This window comes from Apus apus, chromosome 10 (genome assembly GCF_020740795.1).
Source record: "Apus apus isolate bApuApu2 chromosome 10, bApuApu2.pri.cur, whole genome shotgun sequence".
NCBI classification, from domain to species: Eukaryota; Metazoa; Chordata; class Aves; order Apodiformes; family Apodidae; genus Apus; species Apus apus.
Window position 1 is genome coordinate 7,582,757 of NC_067291.1, and position 25,287 is coordinate 7,608,043.

At 39.3% G+C, this 25,287-nt stretch overlaps 1 protein-coding gene across 6 annotated transcripts in view; it reads right to left on the reverse strand.

Annotated features, from left to right (window-relative positions):
• CGNL1 (cingulin like 1) overlaps positions 1-4,751 on the reverse strand; it is a 59,972-nt gene extending 55,221 nt beyond the window's left edge. For 4 of the 6 annotated variants that reach the window (XM_051628994.1, XM_051628991.1, XM_051628988.1 and 1 more), the window contains exon 1: positions 4,659-4,751. The gene's annotated coding sequence lies outside the window, so the exon portion shown is untranslated. Of the gene's footprint in view, positions 1-4,076; positions 4,275-4,378; positions 4,396-4,658 lie in introns of those variants that run through there. The other 2 variants (XM_051628990.1, XM_051628989.1) reach the window with 2 other exon arrangements.
• Positions 4,752-25,287: the final 20,536 nt, after the last annotated feature.

Below are 25,287 nucleotides of genomic sequence, written 5' to 3' on the forward strand. Positions count from 1 at the left end.
AATACATATTCCATTCTAACAAACAGCTCCTAGATATAATTTTTAATAAAATTTAAAATAGGGTTGAAACATCCCTAATGTCTGGTAATTACTTAAAAGGCTTCCACAAGTGTCTGTGAGAGTTTACGTATATATACACAAAGAAATACATAGGCACATACAAATATGAATGTGTAAGCAGTGACAGCTGAGCCAGTAAGCCTCTTTTCCATAGTGTATTTATATAGTTTCCATATTGACATTTTAGCTACATTAAAATGGTCCGTGTAATGTACATAAATCTAAAGAATTACCAACTTCTATAAATGCCTGGAGTTAAACTCTTGTCATGCTCAGACTGCTGAGATTTGAATGGTAATGACTCCTACCATGCCTGGGGACACTCACAGAAAGGGGCTGTTGTGGTAATAACTGGGGCATCTTCCAGTCTTACCTATCTCCTTGTTGTTTTTTTTTAAGTAATTTTTCTCCAATCCTCTTTATTCCTCATTGCTCTGTCATTACCAGAATCAAGTAGAAGTGAAAAGATTATTATAGAAAATTAATTTTAAATCTGATACCGTCAATCTGGTTAATGCATCTCAGAAATACAAAAGATGGATCAATTTAGTTTAAAACAGTTTCACTTGGCTAAAAACTGAGAGGGACTCATGGAAAAATATACTATGTACTTCAAATGTTTGGCTGTGGATTTTGCCATCCAACGTATTTCACATAAAACAGAAGGTTATAAGCCTACACTTGGATAAACTCCTTCATGGAGGCTGCCAGCTCTGTTGTACCAGAGATGGTACAAGGTCACAGTAAATACATTGAGTTCTGATCTCAGACAGTGGTGGCTCCATGGCTACCACTTCACATGCATTCCTAACATGCCAATTTTTCAGGTTTAAACATTAAATTTTCATACTTGGCTATTCTGGGAAATATTACCATTTAGATTTAAGTCCACTTGGAGAGCTGGGGCCAAAATGTTTCTGAAAAGTGTTACTGTTTACAGATAAACATGCCTGGAACAAAACACTCCATGAATGTGTGAAGTACTTTCCCTCACACAATTACAATAGTAATGTAGCCCTCTCAGCAGGATTCTCCATTCTTTGTCCAAGTAAGAAGAGAAACACATAACCAACTTTTTTCGGTTTTGTACATTCTACAGCATTGGAGACGTATTAAAAAAAAACCCCAAACACAACCAACCAAACCAAAATTGTAAACTGCCAAACCTAAGTTGAGGATGCATCAAGTCAGTATCATCTTCCTCAGTATGCAGTTGGTTGAGACCCAGCAACAACACAGGAGGAATTCTAACCTCTTCACCTCAACCTGGCTATTCAAGTGACAGTTGTTAATCTCTATGTGGTAAAGATGTAGATCTTTGTAAACCCCGGCTATGAGTCATACCACCGAAGAGATCGAGTAGAAGATAACCTTCTTCTGCTCCGAAAAAAGAAGAAGAAATGGGACAGACAGAAGAAACACAAATTCCTTATGCCTGCTTTATCTGAATACACGGGCAGCAGGCAGCTCCATCATTTCTGCTGCCCTTCAGAGTCGCACAGAGAGGGTGCAGAAGTGAAAAAAATGGCCCGTTATTTTAATGTTCATTGCCATTTCTCAGATATCTCTCACCATCAGTAATCTTGACCAGATTCTTACTGGTTCACCTGTCAAGACAGGCAGACATTGCCATGGGCTGAACACCATTAAGCATAACGAGGCTCATGCACTTGACATTAATATACACCTTTTCAAGTTATCAACATAGTAAAAGGCTAAATATTAATGACAGTATCATCACTGACTTCGAAAATTAGAAACGGTAAAACAGCAGGCTGCAGAATGAAACTGTGCTGGTCTACTTTTGTTTAATTTCTGACATTAGCAGAATCATTTGTCCTCAAAATACTTAAGTAGCTATTTTAAAATAATAACCTGCCCGCTATGGTCCAGCCTAAATAAACTCTTTGCATATGTGTTCATTTCTTATTGCTTCATGACAAATTATTTAAAAATTCAAGTTTGAGGTCATGCCATTTCACCTACACATTTCAGACGACATTACAGATCCTAGACAAACCAGTTTCACCAATACTTCCAGAAAGATCAACTTCCTATTACATAAGGTAAACCAGAAGAAGGAACTGCCACCAATTCTTTTTTTTTTCAGTTTTGTCATCCTTTTACTGAGGTAGAATTCCTTATACAGGAGACACCACGAACCGTTTTTGTAGCCAATTAAATTCCACATCCGCCACGTATACCCTCTGTCAAGAGAACCTAGGTGCATTCTCAACCATTTTAACTAGAGACAGTGAGATCTAGTAATGCAATTAAGAGAAATTAAAATAAGCTGGTTCGCTGGGAGGCAATTCAGGCACCCTAAGAAGTTATCCCATTTAATAGATTTAAAAGCAAAACACAACTAAGTCAGATCCTGAGAATAAAAACAGTTGCATGACACAGTCATGGAGAAGACAGGCTCTTTGCAAGATCACAAATTCTCTAATCAAACAGGTTAGCAATGTTAAGCCCTCCCCTTTCATTACTATAATAACATTACTAACATTTGCTAAAATAATCCTTTCTAGTGAGTATTTGCACTGAAGTGGGATGTTGAATTGCAACAGACATTAACTGTTCCTGTATTTATGTAAATCAAGCAGGGAATTATTTTCCAACAGTCAATAGTTTCAAAAATATCTCTAAATTGTAAATAATGCAGGTAAAAATACCAGTCCCTTTGTAAGATAACTTCATTTGAAGCACTGAATTTTTTAGCTCATGATTTTTTTAATATATCTGAACACTAAACTGAAAAAGTCTAATTATCTTATGTTATGTGAAATATTACCTTAATGGCATAAGAGTATTTTAAATAAATATTAGAAGCATTGCTTTCTAATTTTACAGAATTTTCTGTTTAAAAAGTGTAGCTATGTCTGAAAATTAACAACATACAATAAAAAGCAGTATAATTGCCTTTCATAACATCACTGATTCTTCATCTCTGTAAAACATACTGCTTACAACATTACCCGTGGTACATTCCAATACTGTATGAAAAGTACAATTTATGTTTATAATCTTTTTCCAAAAGACCCAAGTTCAAGCTAACACTCTAACTATTTAAAAAAAAAAAAAAAAAGGCGGGGGGGGAGGGAAGAGAAAATTCCATTACAATGACATTTCTAAAAAATATTGCTAGTCAGACTAATTTTTACAAAGCACCTTTAAAAAGTAATCAGTGGTTTGGTTTTTTTGCCATTACATTTTTCTAAATGCTCTAAAGTTCTGTTAAAACCAGCTCCATAAAGAGACCCTTAACTATGAGATGTGACAGTTGTCAGAATAAGCATCAGGCACTGAACCTATCAAACTAATACGGGTATACCACAAACCATTATATCCTAGGGAGCTTATGATTCATCTACAGTATTCATTTTATATTAACGTGTACAAGTTAAACCCAGGGTAGATGTTCAGATAAATAAAACAACTTTCAAGGATGGATTTCCACTATTTCTACTTCAGTAATTATTTGAACTACATTGCAGCGATCTTTTAAAAACATTTACATGCCAAAGAGAAAAACAGGAAAAAGATAAAAGCTTTAACAACTATTCCCCTGTCAATTGCAGATGCTAATCCAAACTCACCACAAAAGTTTTATCGCAGCACTGATCTCCACATAAAGTTGTCATCATATGGGAGGGATATAAATGATGTCAGGTGCAAAGTTAATTGGGAACAATAAATGGCGGAACTGGCATTCTCAGCTTTTCCCGTGGAAAAGAACACACACAATGTGGACACACCCTTTTGCAAAAAATACGCTAATTCGTGAACTAAAAGGGAGACGAAGAAGCCCGAGCGCCCTCAGCTCAGGAATGCCAGGAATCCCGGAGGAATGCGTGCGGGCAGGCGGCCACGGCGCCCCCGACGCAGCGGGTTCCGGTGCCCCGCGGGGGGCTCCGCGCTGGCCCGCCCGGGGCTCCCGGCCCCCCGGGGCTCCCGGCCCCCCGCTCCCCCTCTGCGTCCCGCAGACCCGCCCGCCTCGGACAACGCGAGCTCACCTGAAACCAAAGGCCGGCAGCGGTGCTGCGATCGCCGCTCCCGGGCAGCCACGGCCCGTAACGCACTCGGAGAACGCAGCCGCCCCGGCCCCTTCGCAGCCGCGAGGGACAACTAAGAAACATTCCGGTCTTCGCGGCAGCTCCCGCTCCGCGGCCCGGCGCGGGGCTCCCCCCCGCACAACCGCGGCTCCCGCACAGCCCCGGGCAGCGCGGGGGGAAGGCCTGCCCGGCACGGCGGGCGCTCCGCCAGCCTCCCCGCGCCTCGCCAGCTGGGCGTGCAGGGAGAGCCGCCTTGTTCCTACCTCACACCCGGGAGGACTCGGCGTCCTTGGCCTTCGGAAAGCAGCGCGTTTAACGGAGCGAGGCAGACAGCCAGCTACCCCGGGCGCTTCAGCGCGGGGAGCCGCCTCCGCAGCCCCGGCGGCTCCACACGGCGACTCCCCCCGTGCCCACCGCGCGGCGGTCGGGCTCCTGTGCCCGCCCGGCCACGGCCACCTCGGCAGGGAGAAGCGGACGACGCGATGCCCCCACCTCCCGCTTCCCACACCTCCCGTCGCAACTGCCCGCCGCCGCTCTCCTCACCCGTCCCGGGCCTCCGCGCCTTCTCAGGGGGATCCCCGTCAACTTCGTGCGGTGGGTGCCGGTGCCGCCCCGCCAGCCGTGCTCGCCGCCCGAGCTGAGGGCGGAGTGCCCGCCCCGCCGGCGGGCCGGGCCGGGAGGAGCCAGCCGGGGGGAGCCGGCCGGGGGGACGGGCCGGGGGGAGCGGCCGTGGGGGGCCAGCCGGGGGGAGCAGCCGTGGGGCGCTCCCTCCCACAGGTGAGGCAGGGGCTGCCGCGCGCGCCGCCCTTTCCCGCCGCGGCCGCTGAGGGGAGCGCGGCGCGCGGGGTCTCCTCAGGCTGCAGCCCCCTGAGAGACACGGACAGACCGCAAACCCAGGGGCAAACACCCGGCCCCTCTGCTGTTCAGGCTGCGGGCAGCGGTACCGGGGCGGAAGGGGGTGGCTAGAACAGTCCTCTGAAGCAGGAGCCCGGGCTCAGGTCCTGTCAGCTGGAGGCCGCTTGACGGGCGGGCTTGTTTTCCCTCGGCGTGCGGAGGCGGCGGGCGAGGCTCCCGCGCGGCGCGGGAAGCGCTGAGGCAGCAGCAGGACGGGGGCAGGGCCGGAGCGGCTCGGAACCTGTGGTGGAGGTGAGAGGGAGGGAAGGAAGGAGTGAGGAGCCGCGGTGTTCCCGGAGAGCCACCTGACGGGGCACCTCTGGGCGCACCTAGGCTGCCTGCAGCGCTTTGGTTGGTTTTCACGGTACCTTCAGCTGAAGTGGGAATGCCGCAACCAGGTGTTCACAGATTTCTAGAATATTCTACATATCTAGTGAGAACTGAAGTGCTGCCAGACTGCATCATGCCTCCTGCCCCTGACCCATGTGTGAAGGAAGCCAGGTGCTAAGCACTTGTGGTTTACTAAAATCATACAAAAAGCCACAGCGACCATAAGCATCTCACAAGGATTGGGCCTCAGTTAATGTCTTCCACCCTCAGAAATTTATTCTCAAGATTTAAACCACCTAAAGCAAGCACCACTGTGAGAAAAAGTTACAGTGAATATAAAGGAAAACAAACAAAAACACACAAACCACAAAATTACAGATCCCTGTCTAGAGAAATTCAGGGCAGTGAACGTGAGAAGGAAAAATTCAGTTTATAAGCCCTGAAAGCCTCTCAGTATGGATAATCACACATCCTGTGCTGGAGGTCACTGCTCAGATTTCTCTCATGGCTGCTCTGTTACCTCTTAGACATCTGTCAAAACCAGCCTAGTTAGCAAATACCATTGTGTGGAATTGTATGGTGTATAGTATTCTGGATTTTCTGTAGAAGATGCCCCTGTCTTAATTAGGATGTATAAACAAAAGAGGTTGGACCAGAAAAGTAACTGTTCCCAATGCACCACCAATACTGACTCTTCTGGGGCACAGTACCCAGTTTTAGTTTCTGCGCTGGGGAAAAAAAAAAAGTTCACACAAGTCTATGATACATCAGAAAATTAAGTACATTCTGAGAATTTTAAAACTTGTATTTCGGTAGTTTCCAAGTTGGTATTCTGTAAGGATCTATTGACAGCTGCAAGACACAGTCAAAGGCCTAACAAGGAGATGGAGAAGTAGTAACAGACAGCAATAGCCTGTGACAAAATACTGATGGTTAATCAGTAGAAAGAAGTGTAAACTGTGGGAACTGGGCAAATTATAAACAGTTTTGAAGAGGCAGCTACTGAGGTGTTTGCAGACATTTTTCCACAACAATGTTTTCCTTTGCTGAAAGAATTAAAGTATTAGGTGTGACAGGGGCTATCAAGTTTTGGAAAAATGCACCTCTACGTAGAGTACCAACTTTATTCTCCATCAAAATGGTTGAGAGGAAAGTCAAAGATGTATGGATTCTCCTGCCCTTGGTGTTACAAAGACTTGTCAGAAAAATGCTCATTGCCAGAACAGCCCAAACTTGTGTTGCCACGATGATACTATTTTACGTATTTTGCCATTTAACATTTGCTTTTCATATACCTTTTTTTTTCACATAACCAGAGGCCATGACTAAACTTGGAGCTGTTTAAGTAACATATTTTTATAGTTTGCTTAGCTCCTTTCACTGTAGTTTTCAGAGAGTACATGAAGTTTACCTCCCACACCTCCCTTTAACTGGTAAAACTGAGAAACAAGGAATGGAAAAGAAACAAAGTAATTATTTATTATTTTTTTCCTTCAGAGTTACAGGAGCTATGTGGCAAAGTTTCTGGATGAAGTCACAGACATGCAGATATGTGACTGTATTTTATTACAATCAAAGTGTGAAGAAATATGCTGACAGTTTGTTCAGCCTTGTATTGTAGTTTTGTAATGCATGAAGGAATTGAACTGAATAGAAACAAAATGCTTGATTAAAGAGGTGTATACACCTACAATTTTCAGGTTATTGTTAGAGGTTAATTAAAACAGGTGTTCATCAATGATGTTATACAATAATATAGTTCCATTGCATTTAGAAGCAAACCAGGAAAAAACCCCAACATACACACACAAAAACAAACAAACAAAAAATCCCAAACAAACAAAAAAACATAAAAAATTAATTTAATGCTGAGACAAACCAGGCTATGATGACTACTAGTCATTATAATAGAGTCTATTATTAATTTTTTTATGAAGTTACCTGTCAAGTAGCAGCCCAGGAGACAGTGCAATAGCTGTCTGAAATGTTCTGCATTAAAAACTTAGAAAACTGTTCTCCTGTATTGAGTTACTGAGTTTCAGAAAACTTGTTTCATATGATATTAGGCCAAGGCTTTTTTTTTTTTTTTAATTAAAGGGGAAAAAAAAACCAACAAAGAGAAAAACGTGGGACCAACAAAATTGCTAAAACTGTTATACTGGCAGTGAGCATACCCAGACTGAAAAGGAGAGCTTTGACTGGATTTTGACTCAAAACTCTATCCTACACTTTATGAGCCTTTGAGGGAAGTTTAATATGAACCTTTAAATTTTCACTAAAACTGTAGTTAAAACTGAACATTTTGTCAGTTTCTTACAGATCTTTGGTATATTCTTAACATGGGTTTAGTAGTACTTGTTATAATAATGCTAGAAAGATGAAGACTTTATTCACTAAGGGCTATAGTCTAGCTGGAATACTGCAAAAGTACAAGGTTGTCCAGTGAGATAGGAATTTTTTGAAGGCATGTACTTAAACACAGCACTAACCTAAAACTGCACTGAAGACAGAGTTAGGTCACACACAAAATGTCATCTCAGTGCAGGGTGCCATTTCCTTTTTCACCCCTCATCCTGCAGCTTTTCTCTTTCTCTTCTTTAAATGAAGGCTTAGGTACTTGTTTACAAGACCGGCTCAACACTATGATTAATGTCTCTCTGTCCAGGCAGTGCATTATCAGGCAGTTGTGAAACACAATACAAAATGGAGTATGCAGCTAAAGCAAAAACAAACAACAGTGCCCTAACAGCTTGTGCTGTAGATTATTTCCAGCTGCTGGCTACTCCAGCACACCTCTGGAACTGAACAGCACTCCCTAAATTCAGCTCTCCTTTTGCATTGAGTCAGGCTGGCTTATTAGTGCTATGCTTGGGTCCTAGCAAGATGCATCTCTATCTCTTTCTGTTCAACTGCACATCCAACTGAATTTTCACACTTTAATATAGTCCCCAAATTTCTTGCAGGAAAGGATCTGATCAAATAATCACAGTGGAAAGGAAAAAAAGTCTCTCTCACAGTATAGAATGACTTTGAAACATTGCTTTTGACTCATCTTTTACAAATAAATATTGCAAATTTTCTCAAATTCTTATAAAAGACTAGGTGTCTGTTGCTTAAGAAATAACAACATCCCTGTTGTTACAGTATTCAGTAAGGTATTGAATAGACATTTTAATCTATTTCTTACTTGAAGAAATTATCTTCAAAATTCAAGTATTTTTTTCTAGTCTTTACCATTATTTTCACTGTCTTGTTTTCTCAAAACACTTTGTCTTAAGCAGAATGTTTACCAAGTTGATTCTGAAGTTGTATCTGTAAAATGGTATCTGTATCTCAACCATTTTAACAAATTAAACAGAGCACTTTTGAGTTATATAAGCATGAAAAAGTACCCTTTTATAAAGATCAGACAACTTTGGCTATCATAGAACACCAAGAAACAGTTCTGGTTTAAATACTACATTTGCTGTGATGTAAATTGACTTTCAGAGGAGGATTTGGGTTATTTGAAGAAATTTAATTTTACACTCTTAACAGATGTGTTTTGATGTATGAACTCTGCTTTTTCCTCAAAAGACAGCTGAACAGAGAGGCCCTTTGTTTTCTACCTTTGTCTTTGTTTAGGTTATGCAGGCAATTTAACACATACCTAGTGTACCAAGGAAGACAGCACAAAAGAATAGAATTACAATTTTCATGTTTTAAAATGTACTTTTTATTAAAAATATAGCAGGACAAAGTTTTACTTAGTGTATCTGTTAATTAATACTTTTAGTCAAATGAAGATTTGCAGACATTACGTCATATTCAGTTGTCTTAAAAAAATTGTGTGTGCCATTGATAAGAACTAAGGCCAATCTCTAGTAAAGAATTTGGGTTTCTAATTGCCACTGAAATAAAATTATTTCAATAGAGAGGTGAAATTTTAAATATATTCTTGGATTTAGACCCTGGTAACTTTTGGAACAGAGATAAAATAATCACTACCCTATGTAAATTTATTTTTTTTTCCTTATAGGCATGAATGGATATCTTAATTATTGGCTGGGGTTTTTCTTCGTTGGCTTTTTTGTTGCTGGATTCTTTTGTTTGTTTGTTTGTTTTTCTGCTTTTGGACAAAAATGAGGAAATTTATCTGATCCAAACCCTAACTTCATTTTGGTGTTCTGCCCAGTACACTTTTCTGATATTGGGCAATGGCACCACCTGGTGGCGACAGTCATTGTAACCGTTGGGAGCCTTTGCCAAACAGCCACGTGAGCAGATCGAAAATAAAGACCAGGAAAAAAAATAATAATATTCTTAAGATTATTTTTATCTCTAGCCACTTTCCTTAATCAAGTGAGGTAATATAATTTAAATAGCTTTGTGAAGTAATATTTTAGGAGAGATATCAACGTTTCAGGAATGCCCCATATATGAAACTTTAAGGATCGACTTACAAAGATACTGATCCTTCTGCTTTAAAAGTAAAGCATCACTTTTTATTCCCTTGCAGTACCTTAATTACTGATGCACTGAGGACATAAGAAAATATCAGTATCTCTGCAAATCTAGGCAAGATTCAGAGAGACAGGTTAAGAAAGATAGGTTTTAGAGGATTTGAATTTCCAGCCTTCATAGCTTTGTTTTGTCAGGACTGATGCAGAAAACTGCTTAAGCACTTGCTTAACTTAAAATGCCTTCTTCAGCCCTACTCATTTCTATATGACATAAGCAGTTATTTAGAATTAAACATGGAAAATTATTTAGGGCTGAACATACCACTTGGAAACCAAAGCAGGGAAAAGGGAGGGAGAATTAATGAGTGATCTAGAATCCTTTGCTTTGTCTTTTTCAAGGGGAAAAATAAATAAAAAAGGTGGCAGACATGCAACTTTTTAAACTCATTTGGAAGAGTGAAAGATGTAGCAGAATAAAGTCAACTCCTAAGTGAAAAAATATATCCTCTATATATTTTTAAAAATAAATTAACACCAGAAGACAGACTTATAACCTATAAAAAAAACTTGCACTGCAATAACAAACAAATTATAGTCACCATGTTAGTTAATCCTGTTCTCTTTAGGTAGAGGAGCTTTTTCCTGGTTAGATAGTGTATTGTAACTGTAGAGGGTGCTCTTAAAATACTGGTGATGGTTGTAATATATGGCAATCAGTTTATCTTTCTGTAAAGCTTATCAATGTTAGGATGTTTATATTTAGCAAAGAAAGTTGTTGTACAGCTAGTGTGTTTTATTTTGGGTCTGGGCAAGAGTCACTATAGACATTTCTATCCACATACATCCCTGGAAGCTTTTCTGGATTTACTTTGGTTTTGCAAGTATGTTTTTGCCAAACAATGGTAGTATCTTCTGAGAAAACTATTGATGGTGTCTAAAACAAATTGAAAGAAATTATAATCGAGTGTGTTTTTATCTGCAAGGTCATTCAGAGTTGGATAAGAGCTTATTGTTCCAAATATGTCATTTAAATATTCACAAAAATTCTTTAGTTACATGAAGTTGATGCTCCCACATTGTGCTATCTAGAATTCTGTTGGGAAGGATTTAACTTTATTTTATTTTGGTTTGTCTGTAGTTTAGTTGATTGCTCCACCATACTCCCAAACTATCTATTTTTTTATACTTTCCTAACTGAATTAGCAAGGGGGGAAAATCTTTGATACAATAGACTAAATCAAACTTTGTCCTGCTGTGGTTTTACCCCCAACCATACAGTATATATACGTTTATATTTTAAATGTAAAATTATGTGTTCCCTTCAGTACAGCCAAGAAATTATTAAGTTAATTCTGTATGTTTGAGAAATGTTACTTCTTTACAGAGAGGGCAGGGTCTGTAAGCCTCAAAGATTTTTCTTTTAATAATCAGAACTGCAGTAAGCCCATTTTGGAGCAACATGAAGTGAGTTAACATTTCTGAGGTCAGACCTTTAACTAGGCTGCAGAATTCTGCCAGCACTGCTCTGTCAGTCCTGGATGTGATGAGGTATGTGATCTTTGGCCAACGTGACTGTGTCAAACTTACCTATGCCATAACTTACACCTACAACAGCAAAGCTACTCTTTCTCTTGAATAGGTTGTTAGGCTGAGAGGAGATGAAACACATACTGCAGAAGCTGAATTTTCCCAATGTATAATTTTCCTAACAACAATTACTCTGCTTCTTATACTGGATTTTTACACCTATCCTGAGAAGGTATTCTTAGGCAGGAGCGCAGCAAGACTTTCACCAGTGGTCACTAATTTGAGATCCAGACATCATATAAGATTAACCTTATTTCATACCAGGCCTACAGAAGGTTTTTATTATATATTAGAGTGTCACAAAGGCTGCGACTCTTAGCTGCACTTTTGCAACAGCTCTACTGTAGGCTCAGTGAAGCTTGTTTTATTTGGGGAAGCCCTCTGAGCTTTTTGGCTAACTTCAGCAGCTTCTATTCTAGGGAGACTTTGCCAAGATCTCTACATTAGGAAACCTTTAAGCATAGACCAAGCTTAACAGATGTTTGCTGGCTTCTAATGGGATGAACTTGGCCTATTCCAATCTCCAGTTTCTGCACCAAATTCATCACACTATCAACTTGCAGGTTAGGGTGTGTCCATTAACATGCTTGTACACTATATCATGCAAAGGGACTTTACCTAGGTCTGTGGCTGCAGACTTGCCATATGAATAGTCAAATGAAATTCTGTCTTTGTGAAAGCTGGCAAAATAAACTATCCCTGCACGTCAGGCAGTTCTCTTCAATAGAAGAAATTATATTGTCTGAGCTCAGATGGTGGAAAATATTTCTGGTGTGAGTCATGTAACAGGGGAATGCAATAATAGGCCAAAGACAGGGAGTTTGTCTCACAGGGCTTTCCTTCCTGACAATTTAGTATTTAGTAGTAATTTGAACAGAAACCTAGGCGTCCCCCAACCTTGACAAATACACTAACTATTAAGATAAATAGTAATGCTTAATTATCTATCACAGTATTTCTAGTGAGCAGTTTTCACTTCCATAGGAGAAATCAGAAATGTCTCACCTAAATATCCCTTATATTGAGGTTCTTAAAATGGGAAATTAGAAATGCAAACCTTATACCCTTAGTAAGAGTCAAGGCTTGAACACAGACTTCCTTTGATCACTTACCTTCTATTCACTGAGCTATTAGGTAAAACAGATAATACTTTTCCTCCATCTGTTTTGTAAGAGAAGGTTAGCATAAATTTCTAACTCTAGGAGTGAGTTCAGAAATATATTTTGGACATTTTCACATCTCTAAAGCTCACATTAAAGGACCAGAATGTCAGGAACAGATGGAGCTCAAGACCCATCATCCTTTCTTCAGAGTTTAATAATGGCCAATCTGTAACCTATCAATTTTGATAACTTCTGTGGGGGACTCTCATCTTCCCAAGTGAGGAAGGAGGCAATGCACTTTATTCTGGGTTGGAGATTCCCCTAGCAGGAAAGCAGCACAGTACCAAAGCCTCTAACAAAAATAACTGAACACATTCTAAATTGAATCCACCTTTACTGGTTCACTTCTTAAACTCTACAATTTTAGAAAAATCTTAAAAGCTCAGAAAAAAAATTAATAATCTTGCATTGTACAGTACTTGTGTATTTCAAGCAGTGAAAGCTGTAAATGATGCACATGCTGGAATTACAGTAAGACAAATGGAAGTTTTCACTGGGAAAATGCAAACCAGAAGACAGATAGCTTGTTTTGCTTTAGGCAAAGCACGAATGCAAACATTTAAACTGGAGAAACTCCCCTTTCCTTCTGTGGCCCCTCTGAGCCATTACATTAATTACATGGAATTATTTACCTACTTCCCTTCATTTAGGCCCCAGGTGCAGACACTCTGTATACTGAAAATTATTTTCATTCTTATCACTAGACTGAAAAAAACAATATATGGAAACTAAGATTTTCCTTTCTGAAATCCAGGAATGTGAGGAGAGATGGCATATATATTGTGCTTGCCTGTTTTTTAATACCCCGTAACAAAACATGAGAGTGGTAGGGGAAGTCAGTGATATTTCTTTTTCACAGTACAATGAAAATATTTGTTTAATTTTGTTGCAGTAGCAGAGGCAGCTGGCAGTGTTTGCACTTACGTGTCTTCCAACACTCCACTGAAGAGATACTCCTTATCTTTGAAGAAAGACAAATATCTCATTTTGCAAATGTGCTGACCTGTGCTTACGCAGTGTCTCACAGCTTTCTTCTGTGATCAGAATGTGTCCTAAAAGTAAAGCCAGCCAGATCCAGGCATGCACTTTTCCATATGTGCAGCTAGAGAATTAATGGAGGCATTAAATATTTAGAAAATAAACAATCAATCACATTGGGGGCGGGGGGAATCACAGCAGAGACTCAAAACCTAAATTTCTAAATTGGTAGCAAATAAGATCAGTCTCGATACCTACAATTCTTTTTGGAAATATAACCATGTCTCAAAGCTCTTGCTTAGAGTTTCATTTCCAGCTTCCTCTGGGGAAAAGATGAATTAAGCTTTTTCTTGTGCTCTTACTGAGAACTTCTTCTGCTCTTGATTCTTCTGGAATACAAACAATAGACTGTTGGACGTTGACTGTATAGGATCTGTAAAAAATTATTTGAAAAAAAATCTATGACTATTTGCACAAAGTGTATTCAACGTCCGCCATCCCAATAAGGGACATCAGTCAATCCCAGGTCATCAAGGGGTGGCTACTGAGTCTGCCGCCCCCCACCACCCCTGTCTCAGCTGCCTGGCAGCCAGCCCACCCTCAGGAACAGCCAGCTGGCTCTGCTGTGCGTTTCAGCTTCCTCCAAGTTTGCGTGTTGACCTATGAAGCAGCTGAGTTTATTTTGTCCAATTGGATTATTTGTTGTCAATCCAGAGAGTTTTCCCATTGCCATGACTGCTGCTGATGCAGTCCGCGTGCACTTGGAGTTTTTAGCGTGGCCTCTTTGCTCTGTCATTTCTGCTGGTCTGCACTGACTCTTCAAAAGATCTGAACTGTTTCACACATTTTGTTAGTTTCAAGTCAGTTCAGCACTTCTCTGTTCCTATTGTCCAGATGCACAAGTTTCTTTTCTCAGTCTGCTAACTTCTGCCCCCTTGCAGATTCAGCTTATGAGAAAGACAAATCCTTCTACTTTCTTTTATATTCTCACCACATACCTGGGAAACTATACAAGCTACTAGATTCACCCTTCATTTAGATCTTTTAAAACATAGACACCTATGGTCATCATTAATGATGTATAGCAAACTTTAGTCAGAAATGTAACTCCCTCATAGAACTGTGACCAAACACAAACCAACTCATTCTGTATTCATCTTTTCATGTCAAAATAAGGGTATAAATAGCACCTGCCATACAAACAAAACTTTGGATTCTAGGGTCTAAATCCACACATTCAAGTATTTTCAGAGGCAATCTTTGAAAAAAATCACTGTTAAAAGTAGGAGAGGAGACTCAGAATAAAAAGACTATTTCCCAGAACATTTTTCTTCAAATAGAAAAAAATAATAATAAATTAAAAGTAGAATGTATGCCTAATCACTACTAGTCACTATGTCTACTGACACTAGTCAGTAGAGTTATCTCATTCAGTGTGATTTTTTTTTTTTTTTTAATTCAGCTAAACTCAAATTAAACTGCTTTAATAGATTCTCTTCCCAAATCCTGTTGCAGCTTGTCAGAAACTTCTTCCATGAGCACAGTCCATGTTAGCAGTTAGCATACTAAAATTTGCTGGCAGGTAAATTTATTACGACTGAAGCCTAGTCAGGATGGCATCTGAGCTTTGTCCAACTTAAATGGGCAGAATTACTCATACTTGAAGCTACTGATACTATTCCTGCACAAGTAAGTACCTTCTTGAAATGGGACCTCTGTCACCTGTAAGGATGAGCAGCTGCTGAGTTTAAAAAAATTTAAGCAAATCCTCTGGGAGATCTGGTTTGTATTCCTTACTCAGTGTCTAATACTCAGCTAATTCTACCTATACAGCATTTAGACATTCTGACTCTAATTCCTGTTAAATACAGTGTCTGAAAACTCGGTCAGGATTAGTATGGAAGTATATAAAATAAATATATCTTGGAAAAAGAATTAATTTTTAATTGTAATGTTGTGCATGAGAGTTAGTGATTACATTAAGCATGGAATCTGTGTGATTCACAATTATTCCTGCTATTTCTGATTTTTCACTTCAAATGGAATTGGGCCTATTGTTAAGAATGTTACTGAATTCTTCTCTTTGTTTTAAAAGAAAGTTGGAATTGATGAGGGATGTAGAGTGTTAGTACTGTCATAGTATTTGAGGGCAGGCAGCTGAAGAGCCTGAGAGATGCTTTCCCATAAGTACAGTGTTCTTCAGGCACAAAGACTTGGGAAGGAAACAATTCCTTCTAATTAGGAAAGTAATTTTAAGCAGAGAAATATGTAAAAGCTTAAGGACTCTTCTTGTCAGAAAGACATCTTTCTGAGAAGAATTAGGGCAATAGAGGATTATTGTTTTGTTAAGCCTTTGATTGAGATCTCAGACTTTCATCAGTTCTGCAGCAATGCAAGCAAGAGATCTAAGGCTCAAACACATCTCCAGAAAAGAGATCTTGGAGAAATAAAATAAAATAAAAACCCTAACTCAGACTAGGATTAAGCATTTGGGTATTTATAACTCCCAGTTGAGAGAAGATGAAATTTTCTGTCATTACCCTGTTACTTTTAAAAACAGAGGGGGAAAAAAATATCTTTTGATTTCTCAAAAAATAGTCTTAAGTTATTTTAAAAATTCCAGACCAGAGCATGAAAGATCCTTTAGAGGAAAACTCCAGAGCTGTTGTTTAGAGGCTGCTCCAGGGATAATCAAGATTAAAGCCTTTAATGAAGGCAAAGCTTACTTATCTGATCAGATCCTAGTATAATGGTCTAGCATGTGATATTATGCTGTATAAGTTATATAACTTTTTAAGAGCATACTTTACTTCAGCAGCACAAACAACATTTTTAACCTGTTCAGGTCCTTGAGAAACACAACAGATTTGAAGAAGAAAAAAAGAAGTATTGGTTAATAAAATAAACTCAAACCTTTCTATGACGTGGTTAAAATGAAAGCAAGACAGGAAACTATAATAAAGAGGATCAGAGAAACTGGAAATAAAGGTTGACAGGCTTGTGCACTGGCAGTTTAAAATCACGTACTAGTAAGCATTAGTGTTCTGCTTAAGTGTTTGCCCATGATTGCCTATCCCTAGGAAAGGCTAGAGATTACCCACAACTCATTTGTGTTTGCAGGTTTTCTCTGAGCATGTGTGGATACATCCTACCATTTATCAGCCACAATGCACTGAGGTCACAAGTACCCTGCCCCATTAAAAGACAGTGAGCCAATTGAAAAACAACTCCCTTCTCCCTTGGCACATCTGAACATATGGTGCAGGAGTAGCATGCTTAATTTTGGAACAGTCAGATCTGGGAAGAAGCTAAGCAGTTAGGCAAAATTAGGTAATAAAACTTCAGATTTAAAAAATCCTGTAGTTTTTCTGTCGTGACAACAGAACTGGTGGACTACAGCTTCAAGCTTTTCAGGGTTTCTCACACACTGAGAAACAAAGATTACAATATTAAAAGCTTCAGTAGAACAATAAAACCAGAAGCATGACCCTCCTCCAATGTGGAAATACCTTAAAGCTTCAGAAAACAAGCTGAATATAGAGTGCTGATGTACTCAGCATACCATGATGTAGGTGCATTTTATCATCAGGGCAGTTGTTACTCACAGAAAACATAACAACCAAAGAGAAGGGAGTTGCTTGACTCCTTATATGTCTAATATGTCACATTAAATAACTGTTTTAAGTTCCACAATACAGGCTTGTAACAATTGCCATTCCACAATTTACAGACATAGCCTGAGTATGGGTGGTGCTTAACTGGTGTCATTCCATCAATATCAAGTCTCACTTTTTGCATTGACATGAAAATATGGTGCCAATTCCTGCAGTTCAGACTGCTTCTTGCAAAGATAGATGTATCTCTTTTTTTGGGTGTAGTATTTACATGTAAGAGTTAAACTTCTCAGTAATCTCTTCATCCTTTTGCACAGGGAAGCTGCTACTGCCATGAGAAAACTGTCAGTTCTGTACAGCTTTTTCCAGGCTAAGGAAGTGCTATACTTTCATTCATCTTTAAAAAGAAAATAGTCACCAAACATTTTATACTTAAATGCAGACCTTAGGAGTTTTGTTCAAAGTGGTCTTCCAGAAAACACAATGAAAACAGTATCCCCTGGGACAACAACCAAGAAGCTTTCATCAGCAGTGAGAATACAAATATTCATTGTTTCTGTAGCCAAGTAAACACTATTTTTTTGGCACCATATATTCAATCAAAATAAAATTACTTTTGGTTTTCTTCATCATTTTTTTCTTCTCCCAAGATGCTGAATATTATTGATTTTGGTTAATTGGAAAACAGTAAAATTAGCCAGCATAGAATGCGACTTTATTCCCAGATAAAAGGACTCTCTTCTACTGCATCATGACATGATCTCACACTGATGTAAATAATGTAGAAGAACGGATAGCAGCAATTTTCTATCTGCTTAATGCAATGAGTTCAAACTTTTGCATGAGGAAAAGGCCAAAAGAGGATGTTTAAACAGTACTCAAAAGTAGCTTTTCTTTCTGTGTCATATATCAAATAATTATTTTTGCTATATTGTTAACTAAAATGCTGGAATGAGGCTTCAGAAAGCTTTTGCTAATGTATTTGCACAATGAAAGCATAATACCCAACAAGGAAATGTTTCTGCAGCTAGAAGAAGGTAGAGGGGGGAGGGGGGGGGGGGAAAAAGACAACTTTAAGATACAATAAATGGGACAGATTTTTTTTTCCTCCCTCCTCACCAGCTGTACAGACTGCTGGGATGGAAAGAGTGCACCACATTCAGTTACTTCCTTCCACAACACACCAAGAAGCAGAGTAACTGATTTTGTTGTCCAGCTTCAGAAACAGATGTGGTTTGAATTTCCATGCACATGGTCATGAGTGCATATGCAGCCATAAGCATGTGTACATGTACCCTGCTTATTTCCACTCGAATGGGAAGGCCTACCTCTAACTTTTGCAATCACCCACAGCCTATAGGCAGTTCATGCACAGCTCCAGAGCCAGGGTTATGCTTTGTCACCAGCAGAAGGGCTGTGATAATGCACGATTAGTCCAAATCCCTGAGAAGAAGCAAGACAGCTGGGACTACTAAGCTTGGCATCCCTGGATTGTAGTGATTGAGTTGTGCACTGGAGTAGGGAGACACCTGGAAGCCATTTCCTGCTTGTGAACAGATCTCCCTCCCCCTTCCTCTCAAAGATAAGTACATGCAATGTGGCTTTTGGCCACCATGAGGTTTTTTTGATTTGTAATGTCAGGAAGGTTTGCTTTAAAGGCACAAATCCAGGACTTTCCTTACATATAAAACTTCAAAAGACCAAATTTTTCCCTCTGATGCTTTTTTTTTTTTTTTAATCTCTTCTGACTTCAAATTTTTCCAACTCTGAAAAAGGCTTTGTAATTTCATCTTGAAAAAGTTTGTTTGCCAGTAACAGACTAGAGACTGCTTAGGTACTGGCCTGAACCTTCACCCTGCCAATACCTAAGCCACCAATTGTTGCTTTGTAGCCATACCTCACCAACAAGGCAAGGAAGGCCCAGGGGAGGTAGCAGAGATTAAGCAGAAGTCCAAATACCAGGCAAGTTTGCAGTGACACAGCAGGTCCAACACAGGGCAGATGGGCAGTCTGCAGGTCAGGGTCAGCCCAGGAATCATCAGCCAGGACCACAACAAGAGGCAGAGAAGATGAAGCTGGGCAATCAGACCAGCTCACGATCTGATCAGCAGGATCCATGGCCAAGCACAGGCACACCTAAAACACAGCTCAGGCAGGGACTGAAGGCTGGGGCTGAGCTTAAATGAAGCTCCTAGGCCCATGGGTTGGGGTGTGGGTGGAGGCCCCAGGTGAGGCTGTTCAGGGACATTAAATCCTGTTGGTGCACTAAGGCCCATGACATAAGTCAGTAGAACATCCAATCTCAGATCTTCATGCATAAACAAGGAAAGGGAGAATTATGATTGTGGTTTGACCTGTGCTGCATTTTCTGACCCCTGAGTGCCTGATTTCTCAACCATGATATTACAGCAATGCTATGTCTACCCATAGTTTATATAAACACAGAGTGCATTTAACAACTGACTTATGATGTGATACTTCTGTTTCCATTGAATTCTAGACCATCGGTGTACTAAAAAATTTCTGGTCTTGGAAAGAAGATCTGATCTATTCAGTTTTTTCACTAAGTAGTTACAGATGCTGCTGGAGTATTCTTCTGAATGTACCTTCACATTTATATTTCATTCCTTCTTTCATTGCCATTAAGCATCTGTTGGATCCCAAAACTTGGTTGATATTTCTTTATTTTCAAAAATGTCTTCTTTGCTCATCTCAGACGTTTAAAATTATCAAATTATGTGATGTTCAAATTGTAAAAATTAATTCAAACTTTTTTTTCCCAAGGCTTAGAGTTGCTATTGCAGAGTTGCAGATCACCTGATTTCTGAGAAATAGTTTGATCCACGGCTATTGATAAGCAATGTTTTCTTTTTCAGCTTTCCTGGCTGAAGTAACACATGCTGCTCTCTCATGTTCTGGGACACAGAGCAGGATGTCAGCAGCATTGCAAGATACAATTATAACGGGTACACTGTGCTTCTTGGAATAACTCCTGACAGCATGTTAAGTGTCCAGTTGGCTAACTTAATCCTCCACACTATAATTAACAAAATGCATGATTGTCCTGTTGGCAGAAAGAAGATTCAAAGCATACCAACTTCTACCAAGTTCTCACTGGGGAAATTCAGGCAGAAAAGATCCATTCAGTGCCTCATATAAAGGGATTTCATCCCAGCACGTTGTTTCAGTAGTTACTGCAGCACAGTCATTTGCCTCTCTTGTTCTGGCTGGGTGGAACTAGAAGCAAATGAGAAACAATGGGCTTTGTTCCAGGTGAATAAAGTGAATATTTAAGGAGTTAAGAGCACCTGTGCTGGGTCAAACCAAAAAGCCTGACTAGATATTATTCCAATAGCCATATCAGACTTCATAATCTGTCTCCTTTTGATGACTTCTAGCAGATCATACCACTGCTCTACTTATAGTCTGACATTTTGTTTTTATTTTCATAACCTATGTGCATAGCAACACATTTATAGAATGAGGATGTTTGATGCTAATAAGCATGTTTAGCCAAGACTTTGCTGAGCCATGGCTTTCATCTATGTCTGTACTTTCTTTCTCTCTCTATATATATATAAGATTAAAAAACCCCAAAAAATTAACCCCTTAGCTTCTGGCTAAAGGATTGTGAAAAGCATGTATAAAACAACATTAAAAAAATGTAAGTCAGTGAAGTAATGAGAGATTGTTAGGAAGAGGAAAGATTCAGTTTGATCACTTAAATAATATCATTGTACTCTGTATTTTTAATAATAATGCTATCAACATCGGAAAAGCTAGACATGGTCTGATAATAGACTGATGCATCTAAAAGGAACCAAACACTACAGAGAAGGATTCCTGCCCAACATAAAAATGAAAGAAAAATCTTGGCATGAATACCAGCAAACTGTAGTTTGCATCTAGTGGAAAACTGAGGGCTCATTGAATGAAAGGGTTAATGAAGGGATTACAAGAAGAACTCCAGGCAGCCCATGGATTCAATTCCCCCAGATTGTTGGGACAAGGCAAAAGCTGCATATCTTCATCTCTTGTAATTGCTTTGTTCATTACCCTTGTAAATCCCCAAAACAAACAACAAACAAGCCAAGCCCTCCTGTCACACAGACACAGTCTTGCTAGTTATTACAAGAGTTCCACTTGTAAAAAAAACTCTGATCTACTTCTGTGCTTTTTAACATATTATCCTCTTACTAGGTTGGAGGTCAACAGAACTCACAATGAAAATATTGAAAGTTGTTTCCTTAACAAACTAGTACTTTACTGGAGGCACATACTCTATCAGACTGTGATAGTGCAGGCTTCATATTTATCCTGAGTCCAATTTAGAATTCTGCAAAGACAGCCCAGTTGGACTTAATTATCTTTAAGGTCTTTTTCAACTTAAATGATTCTATGATTCTATTGTGGGTTTCTGCTACAGCAGGTTCAATGTATCATTTAGTTTCTCTTCCAGCTTCTGGGGCAGACCCTTTACACTCCAGATTTCTCTCACATGTTATCAAATCTTTTTGCATTCCTCTCCAGAAGCTAGGCAGTGTTTTTGCTTCCCCCAGGCCTGCTGTGTAACTTCTTTCCCTAGTCCAAAGCCAATCATTCACCAGTCTCCATCCCCATCAAGCTGCAGCTTCGTCTCAGGGAACAACAATATGCTGAGGCCTGGTAAACTGCTTCTCACCCCACATTTTCCTCATTCTGCTCTTTTTTTCGTAGAAGCTGCTTATCAAATAATATTTTTTTAAATATTGTTGGTCCCAAATATGACTTAGTGTTAGAGGTATAATTATATTCATTCTCAGCAAGGAAACAACTGCTTAAGTCAAAACTTATCCCAGAGTTTTCCTCTTTGGCAATAAAATGTCTTGATTTACTTTCAGTTTGGATGAAGCTCTTAACAGACTGCATGCTGCAGAACTGCCTATTAATTTAGTAAATTCAGATGCACTTCATGCTTATTTTACATGGGTAAACCTTTGTATTTGAAGTAAGCGAGCTTAAACTGTGCAGCATAATTAGACGAATGAGCCTCAGGTCCTTTGTCAAAACATTCTTTAATTGCTGGATTTTAGGATTATTGGATTAGAAGATTAGATGGGATGCCTAGAAATCTTAATTTGGAGCATCTAGAAAAGTAAGGCTATAAACCTCACAGTTTATATAAATTGCTGTAGTAATTGTTCAAAGATATTTTCATGCTAGGACAGTAAGATAATAACCGTTTTCTCTGACCTCCCTTCTTTTCTAACACATTTTTTATTTCTAAGGAATTTACTAACTTTTCTCTGTGAGAGTCACTTGCCAACTTTCATGTAGCCATGGGTACTGTAGTTACTCTGACAATGGTCTGTGCATCACTAAGCTTCCTTGCCCATATGTTACTAAAGGAATCCTGATGCTGACCAGACTTGCATAGCATTTACCTTGCAGTGTATGTTTATTACTTAATTACACTGATCAGTAGGCACTGCTACATTTTTATGGCATTCTTACATTTACAAGACATACTCTGTTGTCAAAGCATTCTGCTTTCGTTAAACACTGTCTCTGAGTCCCAAAGAACATGGTGGACTACAGGCTCTCCTCTTTTTTTCTCAGTGGAGTAATAGATTCACTAGCAAGTGCAGAGACTTCACACCTGGCACAAAGAAAGTTGTTCTGTCAGTGTAGCTTATCTCAGTTCCAGAGGATACTTAATACTTCACTCCTCAAATCTTCTGTGATAAAGATTGCTCCAGCTGCTGGTGCTCTCCCTGCTTGGTCCAGCATGTCACACACCACACATATAGCTATGAAAACCACAAGAGAGACTGTCTATATGCTGTATATATGAATGAGTAGGAGTAGAGAAGTAATGGCACAATGATAGATTACCAAACAGGGAGGGAGACTCTGGGCCCTGGTTCAAATCCCTCTTAAGAAAAATGCTGTGAAGTTGGTCATGTCAATATTGAGCATAAATGTCTGGTAAATTCTGCTGGGGGTTCAGAACCCAAAGGTTTAGAGTCCAGATGTTTTAAACGAACAGTTTTACTCTTTCCTGAGATGGTTTCATACATGTTAGGAAGATGACTTTTAATTAGTATATTAAAGAGTTTCAAAAGTTAATACTAATACTCTGTCATTATGTGTCATGAACAAACAGAGGAGGAATTCTGTTCACAAGCAATATGGAGACAGCTGTGCTAGCCACTAACAGAATAGTCGTCAGCACTTCAAAGCACCATATTATATTCCCATATCACTTGGTATGTGCACTGCTAAAATGACAGTATTCAAAATGAAAGCCAGAACACTTAAGTGTGTCCCAGTTTGATGAAGATCATGACTGTCTGAACAGAAGGATCAATATAGGAAGGTGTAAATCATATTCTTATTTGCTGTGGTTAAAAAAACAACATTGATACCATTTTGGCATCTTCTAAAATAAACTGTACTTTTTGAGTCTGACAGTCTTGTCAGGATTTAACACACCTGAATTAGCAGAGTTATATGTAGTGAGAGCTGACATATTTTCAAATTGAAACTATAGGAATAAAAAACTAGCACTTTATCACTTCATTCTTTGGTGACAGGACTCTATAAAAATAAAATTTTTCCACTAAATTGCCACTATTTAAAAAATTTCTGTCTGAGGTAGCACAGAACTCTCCAACTTCCTTAAAATAATGATCTGTGTTTCTGTTTAACCCAGGGACTGATACAAAATGTTTTACTATTGGGTAGCATAAAATAAGGAAATGAGTAGCTTAACAGATGTTCAATGGGATGCATTTTTTCTTTTCTGTGGGTACCCACTCCCTACTGTTGAACTGAAAAGAAAGTACTTGCAAAAGCCACTGACTTGCCTAAACTGGACAAGCAGCCTGACTAAGTCTTCTCCAAGAATGAGAGGCAGGGGAGTCTCTATGAATGTCAAGAAAGGGAGCTGTAATGTAGGGCAGGCCTTTTGCCAGCAGGGAATCTTCAGGTTCTCTTTTCCCTCATTTTACATCAGTTTAACTGTACTGTCTTCAAAGGATATTCCTCACATGCATCAATGTAAGTCAGAGAACAGCCTTTCTTCAGCTACACATCCTCCAGAAGCACACACTTCTGTGAGACATTGCAGCAAAACTCATCTACAAAAAGCTAAACCAGAACCTGTAAATAGGGACAGAGGGGGGTATGAATCACTTGCCATCCCCAACATCCACCCCATGCCTTTAAGTGTAACTATAAACTGGAGGCCTGGAAATCAGGTGAAATCTCTGGCCTCTTCTGAAATGCTCTCACAGGTAATACTATCCCCAAAGAGCATGATACCAACCACACATGATTTGGGGGTCAGTAGAACCACTGCTAACTCAATCAAGTTATCAAAGATTTTTGTGTGCCACTGGCTCTAAAAAGACAGTTGCGTTTTTTTTGCTTCTTTGCCTCTTAAAAGATACACAAGATACAGTTCTAAAGAGATTTACAGAAAGACAGGACAGTGTAGAAGGTTATACAAAGTGTGTGAATTCTGCCATTTAGATTATAGAAAGATTTTTGTAATGAAGAATATCCTTGCCAGAAACAGTTTCAGGTTTCTTTGGTATTTAGAAATCCTTTGCTAAACAAAGTAAAAATTAATTATAAACAAAATGAAGTTTCCTTTGAGCCTGATATTCTTGCAGCTGCACTCCACTTTTAAGAGTAACCCATTAACAATTAATTTAGAATGACACCGGAAAGCAGTCCCCAAACTTTTAATTAATATCTTTTTTTACAAGCTCATAATCTTTCTAGACAGTAAACTATCCCTTAAATTAGTTTAACTCTGATTTCACTTACCCTTGTAAGCAATCAGCATCAAATCTAGGGTACAACACAGTACTTTCTCATTTAAAATGCTTTTAAAAAGAGAACTGACAGTTACTTTTTACAGAGTAGAAACAGCATTTTATGAAGGTCACCCTCAATCCAGGGGCAGAACTGGAAAAAAAATATTCTAGGTTCTTGAATGATCTTCTAATGTTCGATTGATTAGGCAATGGTGCTGTCTCCTGTTTCAGTATCTTGCAAGGAAGGGATTAAATTCTGATTCTGAGTTACATAATCGATTATTTTCCTTTATGCCAATATCAATATCTTAGAAAGTTACAGTACAATATTCTAGCTATAATATAGTGAATTCTTGTCT